Source organism: Palaemon carinicauda, chromosome 7, assembly GCF_036898095.1.
Source record: "Palaemon carinicauda isolate YSFRI2023 chromosome 7, ASM3689809v2, whole genome shotgun sequence".
Taxonomy (NCBI): Eukaryota; Metazoa; Arthropoda; class Malacostraca; order Decapoda; family Palaemonidae; genus Palaemon; species Palaemon carinicauda.
The window spans coordinates 32,361,790-32,376,436 of NC_090731.1; the positions used below are offsets into that span (position 1 = coordinate 32,361,790).

Below are 14,647 nucleotides of genomic sequence, written 5' to 3' on the forward strand. Positions count from 1 at the left end.
GAAGGTCTGTGATGATGACCTTTTGGTTAAAAGCATTTTCCTGAACACCTAGCCACACTGTTGCTCTTCAGATTTGCGTGAATTCAATGTGAGAAAAGTAGCCTAAACTATAGCTTTAAGAGTATTGAACACTAGTTTTTACTACCTTTGGCATGGAGAAAAAAAAACTAGCACAATATTCCCTATACGATAAGATTAGTGAGGGATATGTCTAATTCGTGTCTTCTACAACTCTCATTTGCATCACCACCCACTTATTAGATTACCTAATCATGGCAGAATTGTCAAGTCAGATAAGGTTAGCTTGCATTGAAGTTTAAATGACATCAGCAGACTTTGCATGCTGGCATTCACTAATTCATTCTATAAGGCACCGCAATTAGTCATCCAGTTTTAGTAACTAATAAAAAAAAAAAAAAATCAAGAATCCGATACAAACTAAATTAAAATGAAATTTATATTAAACCTAATTTCTGGAAAGTAAGGTAAAGTAATCCTCTTAAAAACAACCAACCTTAAATAATTCAAACAACATTTTCCTTATTAAGCAAGTTATGCCATACAGTTAAAACTCGAGCCTTCCCATTATGTAACTACAATCTGTAGCATGATATACTTTCTAAAATATGGGTAGATTTTACTTCAAAATGTAGATTGAAAATGCATAAATAATATTCACATTTTGACAGTTTTTCTTGTCGATGTACTATACTTTCTACTAATAAAATTCATAAATAATATTCACATTTTGACAGTTTCTCTTGTCGATGTACTAACTTCCTACTCATAAGAACTTTATCGTACTAATTCTAACTTTAAATGTATATCCAGTTTTAAACGTAAACTTTCACAACAGTTTAATACTACAAATCATACTCACACAGAAAATAGATATGCTGTTAAAGTCAGTATATGCTCAAACGACAATGAATGGGATTCTTCATTTCCAGCGTTATGCCGAATGTTCAAAATTCTATGACAAAAAATCCTGCCGATTTTACAGTGCAGTTGTCATTAGTGATGGCAGTCATGGGCATCTCAATTTCCCATACTGCCTGTATGAAAAGCGGCCAGCAAAATATACTTAATTTTTCCAACCACTGATAGGATAGTAGCCTTCAACAGCAGACTGTTAAATGACAATTGGCTAACCTGCAATACAACAGAATTTTTTGGTTGACTTTCAATATATTGATGACCCTATTCTTATGTACTACCCATTGTCAAACATAACCTATGTCCCATCCGCAAATGCGCCAGGCACTTTATCATCATTATAAGATAAGGTGAAACCCTAGTTGGAGAATCAGGATGCCCCAATAGAAAAGCATAAGACAGTAAAACAAACTTAAGCCAAATCAGAATGAGTCTCATCTGTGCTCACGATACACTACTGTGGGTGGCCTCGATTTTCAAGCACCTTGGTTGCATATTACAGAGTTCGACAACGATTTGTTAGGGAAAAATACTGCCTTTTACTTAACAGGGTAAAAAGAACAGCATGGCCACTGAAACATACGTATGATAAAGTAGTAGCCATCTCAACTCTCCTCAATCAAACAGAGGGTGGACTCATTTCTATGACACATCAAGAAAATGAAATGACACATCAAGGAAATAATCACATTTCCTATTTGCAGATAATGATGGGCCTAACACTATGCCACACACATTCTGGAACGGAAGCCTAATCCCGAAGAGCAGCTCCCATAAAGTTTATACGGATAACTAGAATACCCCCACCGAGAGCCTGACGATTCTAGCCAGATACTCGAAGACAAGACCAGATTAATCTTAAAGAAATTAAGAATACTAATTAATCTGAAAATCTTTGCTAGCAACAGGCTGGTCAGGAGAAAGTGAGTGAAGAACGCAATTCTTTTGTGCAGGGAGATGCAGAAACATCAGATGAATCCCCTCCCACTGCCCCATATCCCTCATCGAAGGTATTCAGCATTGGCAAGGTTTAAAAAGTTTTTAAATTCAACCATTAAATCATAATGCACATATAAAGCAGGGTGCAGTAGAAACCAAATCAGAGAACTGGCCATACACATTTCAATAACCCAGGAACTTAAGTTCATCATCGACAACAATGGACTGCCATTAGATTATAATGGAACATGTACCAGACATTTAATCTATAAAATACTTAACCTTGGCAAGAGAGACTAGTACGGACTTTCATTGATTTACAGTGCCTTCTGGATTAACAAAATATACAAACTTAGCAGGGTATGATCATAATACTGGGGTTGCTGTGGCCTGATTAGTAACGTCTCTGCCTGGTGTTAGCCAGTCGGGGGTTAGAGTCCCGCTCAGAATCGTTAGTGCATTAATGTCTGCAACCTTCCCATCCTTGTGAGCTAAGGTTGGGGGAGCCTATAGGACAGGTCTATCTGCTGAGTCATCAGCAGCCACTGCCTGGCCCTCCCTAGTCCTAGCTTGGGTGGAGAGGAGGCTTGGGCGCTGATCATATATATGGTCAGTCTCTAGGGCATTATCCTAATTGCTAGGGCAATGTCACTGTCCCTTGCTTCTGCCGTTCATGAGCGACCTTTAAGGGATTGCAGATTTATAAGTTCTCCAATCTGAAGGTATTGCAACAAATCCAAGATCCAGATTTCGACTATTGTAAACTGGTAAGGTGATGTGGTTTTTTTATGCAGTGCTCTTACATAAACCTTTATCAGTGGTGCACATCTTTTTTCGATGTCACATTTTGCATGGAAACACTAAGGTTTCATTACATATTCTGTTTCTTTTATTAAGAGTAGATTCATGAGTTTGTAAGACTAATTGAAATTTCTAGACTAATCTGATGTTGGAAGATTAAATAATTCTTGTTATGTTGTAAGACCGCCCGAGCCGTCATCACTAGACTGCAAATATAAAAATCATACATGCTGCAAAAATTATAAAAGTTATGTGATAAGTGGAATAAATCGGTTAGCAATGCCCGTCTGGTACTTCTAACACTAATTCTTGACTCTAGGTCCTCGGCATCATTCTGGGTTCACTTTCCGTGCAAGAATAGCTATGTTTATGTGACGCCCTTCTTTGTGAAGAAACTTCAAGAAAAATTACCGCTATGATGCAAAATGAAGACTAAGATGCAAGACCATAGTCAAGGGCTCTAACGAGCAAAGTAGTCTCTGGTTATGGGAGTTCATATTCAACATGGGGGGTCAGAGTTTACGAGGTAACCTATGCCATCTCGGCATTCTTCGTTAATGTAGATGAAGAGGACTCGGACGAGATCTTTAAGACGGACAACAAGACTGTCTCTCGAAATGAACAAGTTTAGGTGATTGACCTTTAAAATGTAACACTTCCAGAACAAAAGCAGCAAAACATATTTATGTAACTATCAGAATACAGAGAAGAACTTTAGTATTATCGAGAGGAAAAATGACTAGGTTAAAGTGGATGATGGGATAATGATGCCAAATAATTCTCAAACAAAATTTTTGAAACACCGAATGTGGCCTTTTTATAACGTACTAATACAAAGTAACATGTCGACTGCAGTCAACTACATAGAACTTTAGCGGCATTGTGTCCAGTGAGAAAGTCAACCTAAAAAGAAAATTCAGATACTAGAAAGGTATCATTTGCCAAGCAAATACAGCACTTTCACTCCATCTCTCTTCCCATGCAACCAATGACTGGCTCAAACTGGCTCAAATCAATCTTTTCCAGAAATGTATCCCCGATAGATTTTCCGATTTTTTTTCCGGAAATAAAAATTGTTTTTCCGCAACTGGTTCTAGCTCAAAAAAAAAATTGTTTGATAAATGTTTGATTAGAGAACAGATCTTTTCAAAAGGTAAAACAAGGAATATATAAGTTCAGATCAATTCCTCAAAACTGGTCAAGGTTTTACAGGACATAACTGGAAACAAATACTAATATTAACACTTACTCCAGTAGAAAACCCCGCAGTTAATGCACTTTGATATACCACTCGTTGGTCACCGAATCCCGAGGCTCCATCTACCAGGTTTTAGGCTGCGCGTGATTTTTTTGGCATTGAGATTCAAAACCATTTCTTCTACAAATCTGAAAATAAACATGGCTTACTACACATTCCTTAGCAATTAAAATTACATTATAAACTGCTTACCGAGTTTACAAGTTAGATAATCAAAAGTTATAAGAATAGCTTCAGCACACGAATAGCTCCAGTGTTACTTCGCTTGCACTAATGGTGTGTTGAAAAAAAGCAGATATAATCGTTTTGTATCAAAGCAGATAATATCAAATTACTGCCCTTGTGCATAACAAGAATGCTGCCTTTTTATCAATGCAGTAGATACTAAAAAACAGATCTTACACATACAACACTTAGCCCGTGTGTAGTTTCATAAACAGCGCTAACCTGAGCAGAAAAAAAAATTAACTCATTTATTACTTAAGCTTCTTTCATTAAGAAAATGTCTACTTACTGCTATTACAGGACGCCCCTAGTTGTGTAATTCAAGAAATAATAAACAATCCAACAAAACTAACTAGTTTTAAATAAAATTGGCACAAATGAGGGACACAAAATCAGAATATTAGATGTGTAAAAAAGGGGAATTTAATGATATAAAAATTTCTTTGTATTTCCTTTGTTGCTCGTTGACAGCACCTGTTAGCAACTAGATGCACATCAAACTATAACCTCTCATTGTGGACAGGAGCGAAGAGGTTGAATGGCAGTGTACTAATTCTTTTTTGCTAATCTTTCTTTACCAACACAGGTGGGAGAAAATATCTGTCTGCAATTTTGAATGGCCCTTTGTATGAGACCCGTTGAGGTAGAAGGAGAAGGGACCTAGAGGTATGGAACTTCAATCAAATAAATAATGTGATAAGCTTGTTCTTTGATTAGGTTAAAAGGGCCGAGTAACAAAAGCACAAATTATTAACCTTACTCATATTGAGAACAGGATGATTATCATTAGCCCAATGGCAATCACATTTTGAAAACAATGCTTGAACATCTAGGTTTAATACAACTAAGCTTCTAGAGGAAGAGCACAGAGAAACATTTGCAATTGAATGTAGGAATCGATTTGCAGTCTTCAAGACTTAGAGACGAAGAACAGACAAGAGTGGTGTGATATTAAGAACATATATCAGTCAGTTGGTAGTGAAGTCTTAGGACAAACGGTTATAAGGAGAAAGCCATGGATATCGAACGATACTTGGGATGCTATAAAAAGAGAAAGACAGAAATTGATTGCTGAAAGTTTTCGAGGAAGTAATGAAAATTACAAGGTAGAGCATGCCAAGTATTCCAGTATTGACATAGACGTCAAAAGAAAAACCAAGAATGACTGGAGAGAGTATTTAAACAATAAAGCAGATGATGCTCACAAAGCTATGAATTCAGGAAGTGGCTATGGTGTAAGAATTGCTCATAGAATTATTAATTAAATCTCGACTGGGGCAAAGAAGAAGAAGCATATACCCATCAAAAAGAGAGAGAGAGCTCTGTTATAGCGACAGAAGATGAAGAAAGACAACGTTGGATGGAACGCTTTAGCGAGGTTATAAATAGGACATATGAAGGGAATAATTTGATCGATATACCCGAGGCTGATGAACACCTTGATGTGCCCATGAATGAATTCAGTGTGTTTGAAGTCGAAGTTGTCCTAAAAAAACTAAAGAGATGGAAAGCCCCTGGATACGATGGAATAACTGACGAGATGATACTGGCCGAAAATGAAGAGATTCCCAGACTACTTACATGATTATTTTGTAGATTGTGGAATGAAGTTGCAAAACCTGATAATTGGGAGTTAGGAGTGTTGGTGAAAAATAGCTAAAAAGGGAGACCTAACCGATTGCAATAATTACAGAGGCATAACACTTACGTCAGTTATGAAAATATATAGCATGCTTATTCTTAAGAGACTGGAGAAAAAGATTGATGAAAAGCTGAGAGATGAACAAGCAGGATTTAGAAAATGTACAAGTTTCACTGACCAAATTTTCATTTTGAGACATGTTGTACAGCAATGGTTAGATATAGATTTCCCCTTTTGATGTTATTTGTGGACTATGAAAAAGCCTTTGATAGTATGCACCGGCCAATTTTGTGGAGAATCCTGCATTATTATGGAATTCCTCTTAAATATGTAAATTTGATTAAGTCTGTTCATGAGCATTGCAAGTGCAAAGTTAATGGAGTCTGATCAAGCTATTTTCCAGTGAACAGCGGAGTACTCCAAGGGAATGTGTTGTCACCCATGTTGTTTATCCTCCTCATGGACTTTGTAATGTGTAAAACAGTCAGAGATGGTGGAGAAGGATTGAAGTGGATTGGCGATAGGAATATAGCATACCCAGGGTATGCTGATGATGCTGTCCTTCTTAGCAGAACACCACAGAATTTGCAATGCTTGCTTACTAGAATTCATGGAATATCACACGAGGTGAGCCTGAAGATAAAAGGAAGAAAGACCGATGATGAGAACGGAGTATGCAATGGAAGATGAAATATCATTGGAAGGAGAAAGGATTAATAAGGTAGAGTCATTTAAGTATTTAGGAACAATGATCTCCAAATACAGGGTCTCTAAATCTAGAGTTTAGAGAAAGATAAAAAAAAGAAAGTCTGACAATGGTTAGGTTAAGTAAAATTTGGAAATCAAATCTCCTAACATTTTATATAAAAATCACACTATATATCAGTTTGAGATCGGTGTTACTCTATGGACACGAGTCATGGTATGACAATGAAACAATCTCAAATAGATTTAGTAGATATGAGAATAAAACCCTCGGAAGGATATTGGGAGTTAAATGGCAGGACAGGATTAGAAATGAAACTATAAGAGATTACTCGAGACCATGATGAGGGATAGATGGAAATGGTTTGGGCATGCTCTTCGCACTACAAGAGAGATCAGTTCACCAAACTTTTAACTGGGCTCCACAAGGAACTAGAAGAATTGGGAGACCCAGGCCTACATGGCTTAGGACTATAAAGCGTGAAGTAGGAGATGATGAATGGAGAAGTATTGAATTAAAGGCTCAAGACAGACGACTGGCGAAATCTATCCTACGCCCTTTGCGTCAATAGGCGTAGGAGGAGATGATGATGATGATAATGAAGGCCTTGGGTGAAGAATAATTGTTTTGTAATCTGTGTTGTCAGTTGTAAGAGGATAGAGGAGAATAAGTAAAGAATAGGCCAGACTATTTGGTGTGTGTGTGTGTTTGTGTGTAGGCAAAGGAAAAATTAACCGTAACCAGAGAGAAGGATCCAATGCAGTGCTGTCTGGCCAGTCTAAAGACCCCATAACTCTCTATTGATAGTATCTCAATGGGTGGTTGGTACCCTGGCCAACCTACTACCTACTGTTCAACCAATCTCTTCAGAAATACATCATAACCAATTTCTTTGCATTTTATGATCCTGTTTTTAAAGAAAAATAAAACATTACGAGAGATATATTTTGATAATTGAAACACTGAATACAGAGTTTTACAGCCGACATAATGGGAGTTTTGGCCTTCTATTAACAAAAACAAAGTCTTTACGTATAAAAATGGCGACCTTTAGAAATTTATATTAATAAAATAATATATCTATGTATAAAAATACAACAATATATCTATGCATAAAAATTAAATAATATATCTGTATAAAACAAATGTTCAGAGTTATACTTGCATTTATTTATAAAATTATCCTTCAAATGGCTAAATAAGAAAATTTCTTAGAGGACCAAAAAAAAAAAAAAAAAAAAAAAAAAAAAAAAAAAAAAAAAAAAAAAAAAAAAAGAGAATTTTTGAAGTAACCCCACAATAGCTTTGTTAAAAAACAAGGTTCTGTTACGCTTTGTTAATGGTAATATTCCTACGCATCATCAAGCCTGAAATTGCTGGTAATGGATTCTAGTCCTCCTGTAATATATCGTACACATATCCTAAGGAGTAAACATTGAGACTATTTACTTTGATCATACAGCAAGGGAGGAGACTTACCAATATAAGTAAGAGACTGAATATCTGTTTGCGTGCATTGAGGAACAATGTGGACTTCCTTACAATAATGACCCCTGTCTTTAAAATATAAGGAAGAATGTAGAACTGAATATTCCTCTTTTAGTACTTCGAGAATCTCAAATACTGGCTGAATGTAGTAATCTAGAATGGCATTAAAAACATGATATTTTTTTTTTTTTTTTTTTTTTTTTTTTTTTTTTTTTTTTTTTTTAGAGATTTATTACCACTGAAGCAGCCATTACTTAGCAAATCCAGTAGGCAGCACATTAATTTGTAAAAATAAGATCCACTAAACTTCTTGGGATTTAAAGGAAACTTAGGTCGAAAGACTTTGTAATCTAAATAGAATATATTATTGATTAATCTTATGAACAAACTAGTTTCATCTTAAACCTCACGTTATTTCATCACAAAACAATCTCTCGTTCGATGCCTGAATTTCATTAAAATGAGATTATACTTTCTTGAAATGGTCTGATGGAACCATTACAGAAAAGAACAGAGTACAAAGCACTCTCTTGAATCTGAAAGGGAACACATGAACTGACTAAACAAGCAACATACTTTACCAAATTAACATCAGACATGAGTGGTAGATTTGTATAGGTGGAAAACAACCTCCAAAGTAACAATGTTCAGGTCAGGTTCAGTTTCTGGGATGAGGCATAGCCTTTACAACGGCGCCTCTAACTCTTATCTTCTTGTACTGTTTTGACTTTTCTTCCACATTATGTTTAATATTTATTTTTTCTTTTCTATATTTGTTTCACTAAATAATAATAATCCTACTATTTTCTTTGGGTCTTCGTCGTATGGTTGTTGTAGCTCAATTACTTCATTCCTTTCTTTTCTATATTCCTGGCAAAATAACAAAAAATGAATCAAATCTTCCTCCTCATTTTCACAAAAATTACAGTTTACATTCCCTCCATTGTGTCTATTTACAATATTTAGTTTTAACGTAATAGTTCTTGCTCTAAAAAATATCACTGAAGCAAATGTATTGTCATAAATTACCTTCTTTAATTTCTTTCTTCCACGTTCTATATATTTCTAAGCTCCCTTTACTTTCTATTTCTTCTTTCCACTTTTCAGTATCCCACTTTCTGGTTTCCGTTTTTATTTCTGCCTTGTTCATTCTTCTTATTTGTCTTATGCCTAAATTTAATTCTTCCAAATACTTCGCAGGTTGTTTCCACCATCTTCCTTCTTTTTCTTGAATATCCTGGATAATTATTTTCAGTATTTCCTTCTTTCCATTCAGGGTACGATTTAAGTACTGCAGCTTCCCATCCATCACCCTTGCTTTCATAGAAGATGCACCTATCTCCCCTCTTAGAGCAGTATTAGCTGTGCTTTTAGTGGCACCTAAAATCTTCCAGTATACCCCATTCTCTATTCTTTGTAGTTTCTCTCTTTCAGTTTCTGTTAGATTTATAACATTTGTTCCATACAAAATAGATGGTAAAGCAATACTTTTCCAGAACGTTTTTCCTATCATCACTTTATTGCAACTTTTCTCTATAACTGAATATGTTAGATAAGCTAATTTTTGTGCCTTTTCTATCATTACCCTTTTCCAAGTTTTAAATATATTCCTACTATTGTCTAGCTTTATTCCTAAGTATGTCAAACTTTCTACTACTTTGATTCCCTCTATGTTATCTGGCTTTTCTTTCATATTTTAAATCATAATATTACTCTTTTCTTTATTAATTTCCAACCCACATTTTTTACTAGTTTCTACTCATATCTGAATGTTACGCTTTGCATTATGTATATCCTGTGCAATTATTAAGGCATCCTCTGCAAAAAATAATGATTCTATCTTTATTAATTGATTTCTGAAACCGTTTCCTTCCTCTTCTATTTTCTTCATGACAATATACGTAATCAGTTTAAAAAGTGAAGTTGATCCTGTGCAACCTTAATTACACTTGTAACCTCCATTTCTTGTTCTATACCTTCTCCTAAGTCAATGCCCGTAGTATCTCCTTGATAAATATTTGCAATTGCACTTATGATTTTGGTGTTAACATTATATTCTTTTAAAACTTCTATTAATACCTCCCTTTTTACAGAGTCAAATGCTTTACTAAAGTCTATCGCGGTTACTATTAGGGGTTTCTTGTTACTATAGCTCTCTTCCACACAATACTGTAATATAAAGATATTGTCCTCTATCCTGCCTCCACCTGTAAATCCTGCTTGACATTCATTGTCTTCTTCATTCATTCTCATGTGGTTTTCTATTTCCTCTTTCACCATCATCATGAATATCTTATAAGAAATATTTAATAGAGCTATGGGTCTTGGGTCTTTTGCCATTGGCCTTCTTTTCTTTTCAATCATCTTTGTTCTTGACTTCTTCCACATATTTGGTTTTTCTTTTTCGTCCAACTCATTTTGATAAAATTTCTGCAAGGTTTCAAGACAATGTTGAGAATTCTACTCAATATTAGTGATGTAACTAGTAGCATCCCAGCTGGAATTTAGTAGAGATTCATGACTAAAAAAATTATATTTATTATTTAAAATAAATTTCTTAATAAAAGAACGTTAAAAAGTAGTTTTTATAAGATAATAAAGCACCTCGGGCCTCGTAGGCAACACTTTTCTTATACAAGAACTACAAAGGTTCAAGGCAATGCGTTTTACTTTAGTTACCCATGATGATGTGATTTTTTTCATATCGATAATTATTTATTAGTTTCCTTAAAGTCTCTCAAAGGCATGTTCTGTTTATTTCTTTGCCTACTCTTTTCTATAAATAATTTTGAGGTTATGCGTAAGATTAAAGATTCATAAAATGGCTCAATCGATACGTAAATCAGGGTAGAAACAAAGAATTGTCCCCCCAAAAAATGAGAAAAAAAAAAGGATTTTTTGTTAGCCAGTTTTTGTGTGTATGTGAAAGTTAGGTTTCAGTCAGAGACATGAATAATATGACATTATCGTCAGTAGCGAGGTAAAATTACTGTTAAAAGCCCTGTACCTATTTCTATCCGAAGTCTAGTCAACAAACCTGGGTAAAGTTATAGCTTTCTATAAGAAATACCCTTAGTAGAAAAGCTATTTCCGTCCGTAACTAAAATAAAACCCAAAATGTCTACAGAGATACTTGAAACCTCATTACTTGAAATGTCAAGAGATTTTCTGAGGAAAAAGACAAAAAGTTATATGATACACATATATTTTTGTCATTCAAATATCAAATAGGGAATTTTAAAGCAGACATAAAATCTATACGAATACAATAATATTTTGATATATAAAAAAAATGCCCAAAGAATATGCTATTTTTGTGTATAAAATTATCCCTCAAATGGGTTTTAGATTAAAAAAAAAAATTCTTTCCACAAAGAGAATAAGTGGAAAATGTTTTAAGAAATTCCAAAATAATGTAGTTTCAACGAGGCTCTCACGGTAATATTCCTATACATCATCAAACCTATTTTATGTAATGTAATTAAAATGGAGATTACCTTCTTCAATCATACGGAAATGGAAGAAACTTACCAACAGATAAGAGAAGGAGGACTATCGCCCTCTGATTATCGCTATTTAAGAAATAAAATGGTTAAATGACAATTACAGAAGCATTCATAAAAAAAAAAATACATTAGCCTAAAACTCTAGTTTCCAAGTCATGTTGTTGGTAGAAGGTTCTAAACTGAGCTAGGCGCTAATGTAAGCTTTTGGACTTGGACTAAGATCCAGTAGAGAAGCATATTCCTCTTCCGTTAAAGTAACTTGGCATGATAAATTTTAGAATAACCAGAGAAGACCAGTTATTCAAGATATATTTTGGGTAATTCGGTTAGCATCAAAGAATCTTCCATTCTGATTATAGATTACTTGACATGACGATCTTTTAATGAATAAATGCTTTTATATTAAAGCTTATTTAAAACTAAAAAAAATTATATCTAAATTATCCCATTAAGAGTTAGATATATGCTACGTTCGCGTTATGAGCAGACCATCATTATCAAAGAAAGTTAAAACAAGGATTCTACAGATTCAGTTCAATTCCTCTGGATGAGGAGTTTCAAATGGAAAGTACTAAAAAAGTAAACATACATATCAAAATTAATTAAAACAGAAAATCTTGTAATTTATACACATTCTGAGACTACTCACTTGTCAATGTATCCCGAGGTTCACTCGGCTTGGTTGTAGGCCGCACTATTTTCCTGGCGACAACAAAACTAAGCCTTACATGCTTCTGTGGAAAAGCAGACTTACTACAAAGGACTTCAATCAAATTACTGGTTTTATTTTAGTTCACAGTTCATGTCACTATTAAGCAATCTAGTAGCTTCATCGCCTGCAAAAATCTAACAAATAGCAGAAAAAAAATGTCACAAGTTTGATTATTTAAGATTCTTTGTTCATTTCAAAGAAATTTTTACTTACAGGTTATGCAGGACACTTCCAAGTCATGAAACTCAAAACAGCAATGAACACTAATGTTTCAACAAAGCCTCCTTCCAAGTATAAATGTAAAACTATCATCAGTCATGATGAGCAAATTAACTGCAAAACATTTAATGTGCAATAAAGGTACTTCATTGATATGAATGTTTTAAGTATTTCTGATTGTAAGGTCCATCCACTCCATTAGATACTTATGGGTTTTATGAGTAAGAAAGCAGCTATATGTAAATTTAAAAGAAGTTACTATTCATTATGGACAAAATTCAAAGAGTGATAAACTAACAGAGAACTTGCATTCAGCAAACCTTTATTTTCCACCGCAGGCGAGAGAAATATCCAAACTGAATTTGTAGATGCCTAGAGGTAGAAGGATGAGGCAGATACAGTATATGTTCAAAGTTACCTCTTTAATCGAACAAATGCTGGATTAAGCTTTTATCTGGAAATAGGTCAATAAAGTAGTACGGAGGAACCAGGGAAGAAATATTAAACCTATTAAAGTATCGAGAGCATCGAGATCATTACTAATAGCTCAATTACAATCACAGTTAGAAAACACTGCTACAGCCTTAAGGTTGTTATAGGTTAAGGACCCTAGTGAAGACAAAAACTATAAATAAAAGTCGAAATAAAATAAATACAAAAGTAACATTCAAAACTAAATTAACCGGTGTTTACCTACTAAACAAAAAGAATAGTTTAGAGTTCAAAACTTCATAAATTCATCACAAAGAGAATAGCCAAATAGCTCTAAAATTTGCCTACAGCCGGATAAAATTTTGTTTCATATTTATGATAAAGTTCACCACAGACCTATAGAAATGGGTGTCAAAAACGCTGAATTAGCTGCAAAACTAAATCTTCCAGGTGGAATTTACTATTTAGTCTAGGGAGTTACGAATGTAAAGTGGGTTCTAGAGAAAAAAGAAAAAGCCCTGTAATTCAAGTTACTGAACAACTGCGCCAGATATCCATGTAATGGGTAAATTATTTAACCAATTTACCAATATTTTGTTTAGATTTAGAATATAGTTACCTGCTGAACAATCTAAAAAGAGATCAATATTCAAACATGGGTAAAGATAACATATTTACATGCTCAAGATAAGCCTCTAAACATCTTTAAAGAAATTCAGTAAATAGATCTTTTATGTGCAATAGAGGAAAAGAAACCAAAATGTTTCGTTAAATAAATTTTGCTATACTGATAGATACTTAAATGTATGCACAGCATTTGATAAAACCTTTTTCAATTAAAATATTTGGATAGGAAGGATCTACTGCACTAGTTCAACTCCCAGTTATACTTTTTATTCTAGGATTTTACTAAATTCCATAGGATTTAAACCATTAACTTTTTTTTTTTCAGTTGGAGCTCCAAGGTAGGCTATCCAACATTTATGCAGAGACTTGAATCATTTACACATACAATATAAGAGAAATTTAAGTAAACATCCAGAAACAGATTACAATTCTATAGTTATTATGGCACCCGTTAACAAAAACTATGCACACTTATTTCAAAACCTCAATAAAATTAAGATGATAATCTTAAGACAAAATCTTTTCGGGTGGAAAATAAACCTTATGATCCCGAGTTCAAAATCAGCATTGCAGTTACTGCAAACTATAACAAATTATGACTAGAATTTAGGGATTTCGAAAAATATGAATTTTAAGGAAGGCTGCATAGTGAAATACAAAGTGTAAATTAGGCTATCATTATTTCTGTATTTTAAGTGTATATATTTTGACTTTCAAAAGACTTTCGATAAAAGATTTAGATTAATGTCTATTTTAGTTTATACATTTCGACTTTCAAAAGCTTTAGATTAAGCAAGATAAAAAAAATGACAATGAACACTTGCTAGAAAAAACTTATCTTATGGAATAATTGTCCATTGAATATTGCCTATTGAATAAATGTAAAGACTACTACTTGCAAAACCGCAATAAATAACACTATTCATTCACTATTACTCAGCAGTTGCAAAAATAATTTCAATCTCCATCATCAAAGACATTAAAGTCTCCAATCCAGTATGAACACACTCTCATCCTTTTTTATAGCTTCTTTCTTTGAAGGTAACTATTGCAAGAGATAAAGAGAAGACCAACACTGGCGAGAATCTATGCTTAGATAATATGTTAAAAGTCTGAAAACAAACACCTTCAAAGAATTACAGGTTCTCATTCCCTG

The 14,647-nt window shown here is 34.0% G+C and overlaps 1 long non-coding RNA gene across 2 annotated transcripts in view; it reads left to right on the plus strand.

The window, feature by feature from the left end:
- The window catches only part of LOC137643547 (uncharacterized), a 120,835-nt gene extending 108,102 nt beyond the window's left edge, over positions 1-12,733 (plus strand). Inside the window, exon 4 of one of the 2 annotated variants that reach the window (XR_011045004.1) lies at positions 12,429-12,733. This is a non-coding gene — a long non-coding RNA (uncharacterized lncRNA). Of the gene's footprint in view, positions 1-4,745; positions 5,281-12,428 lie in introns of those variants that run through there. The other variant, XR_011045003.1, reaches the window with a different exon arrangement.
- The last annotated feature ends 1,914 nt before the right edge of the window (positions 12,734-14,647 follow it).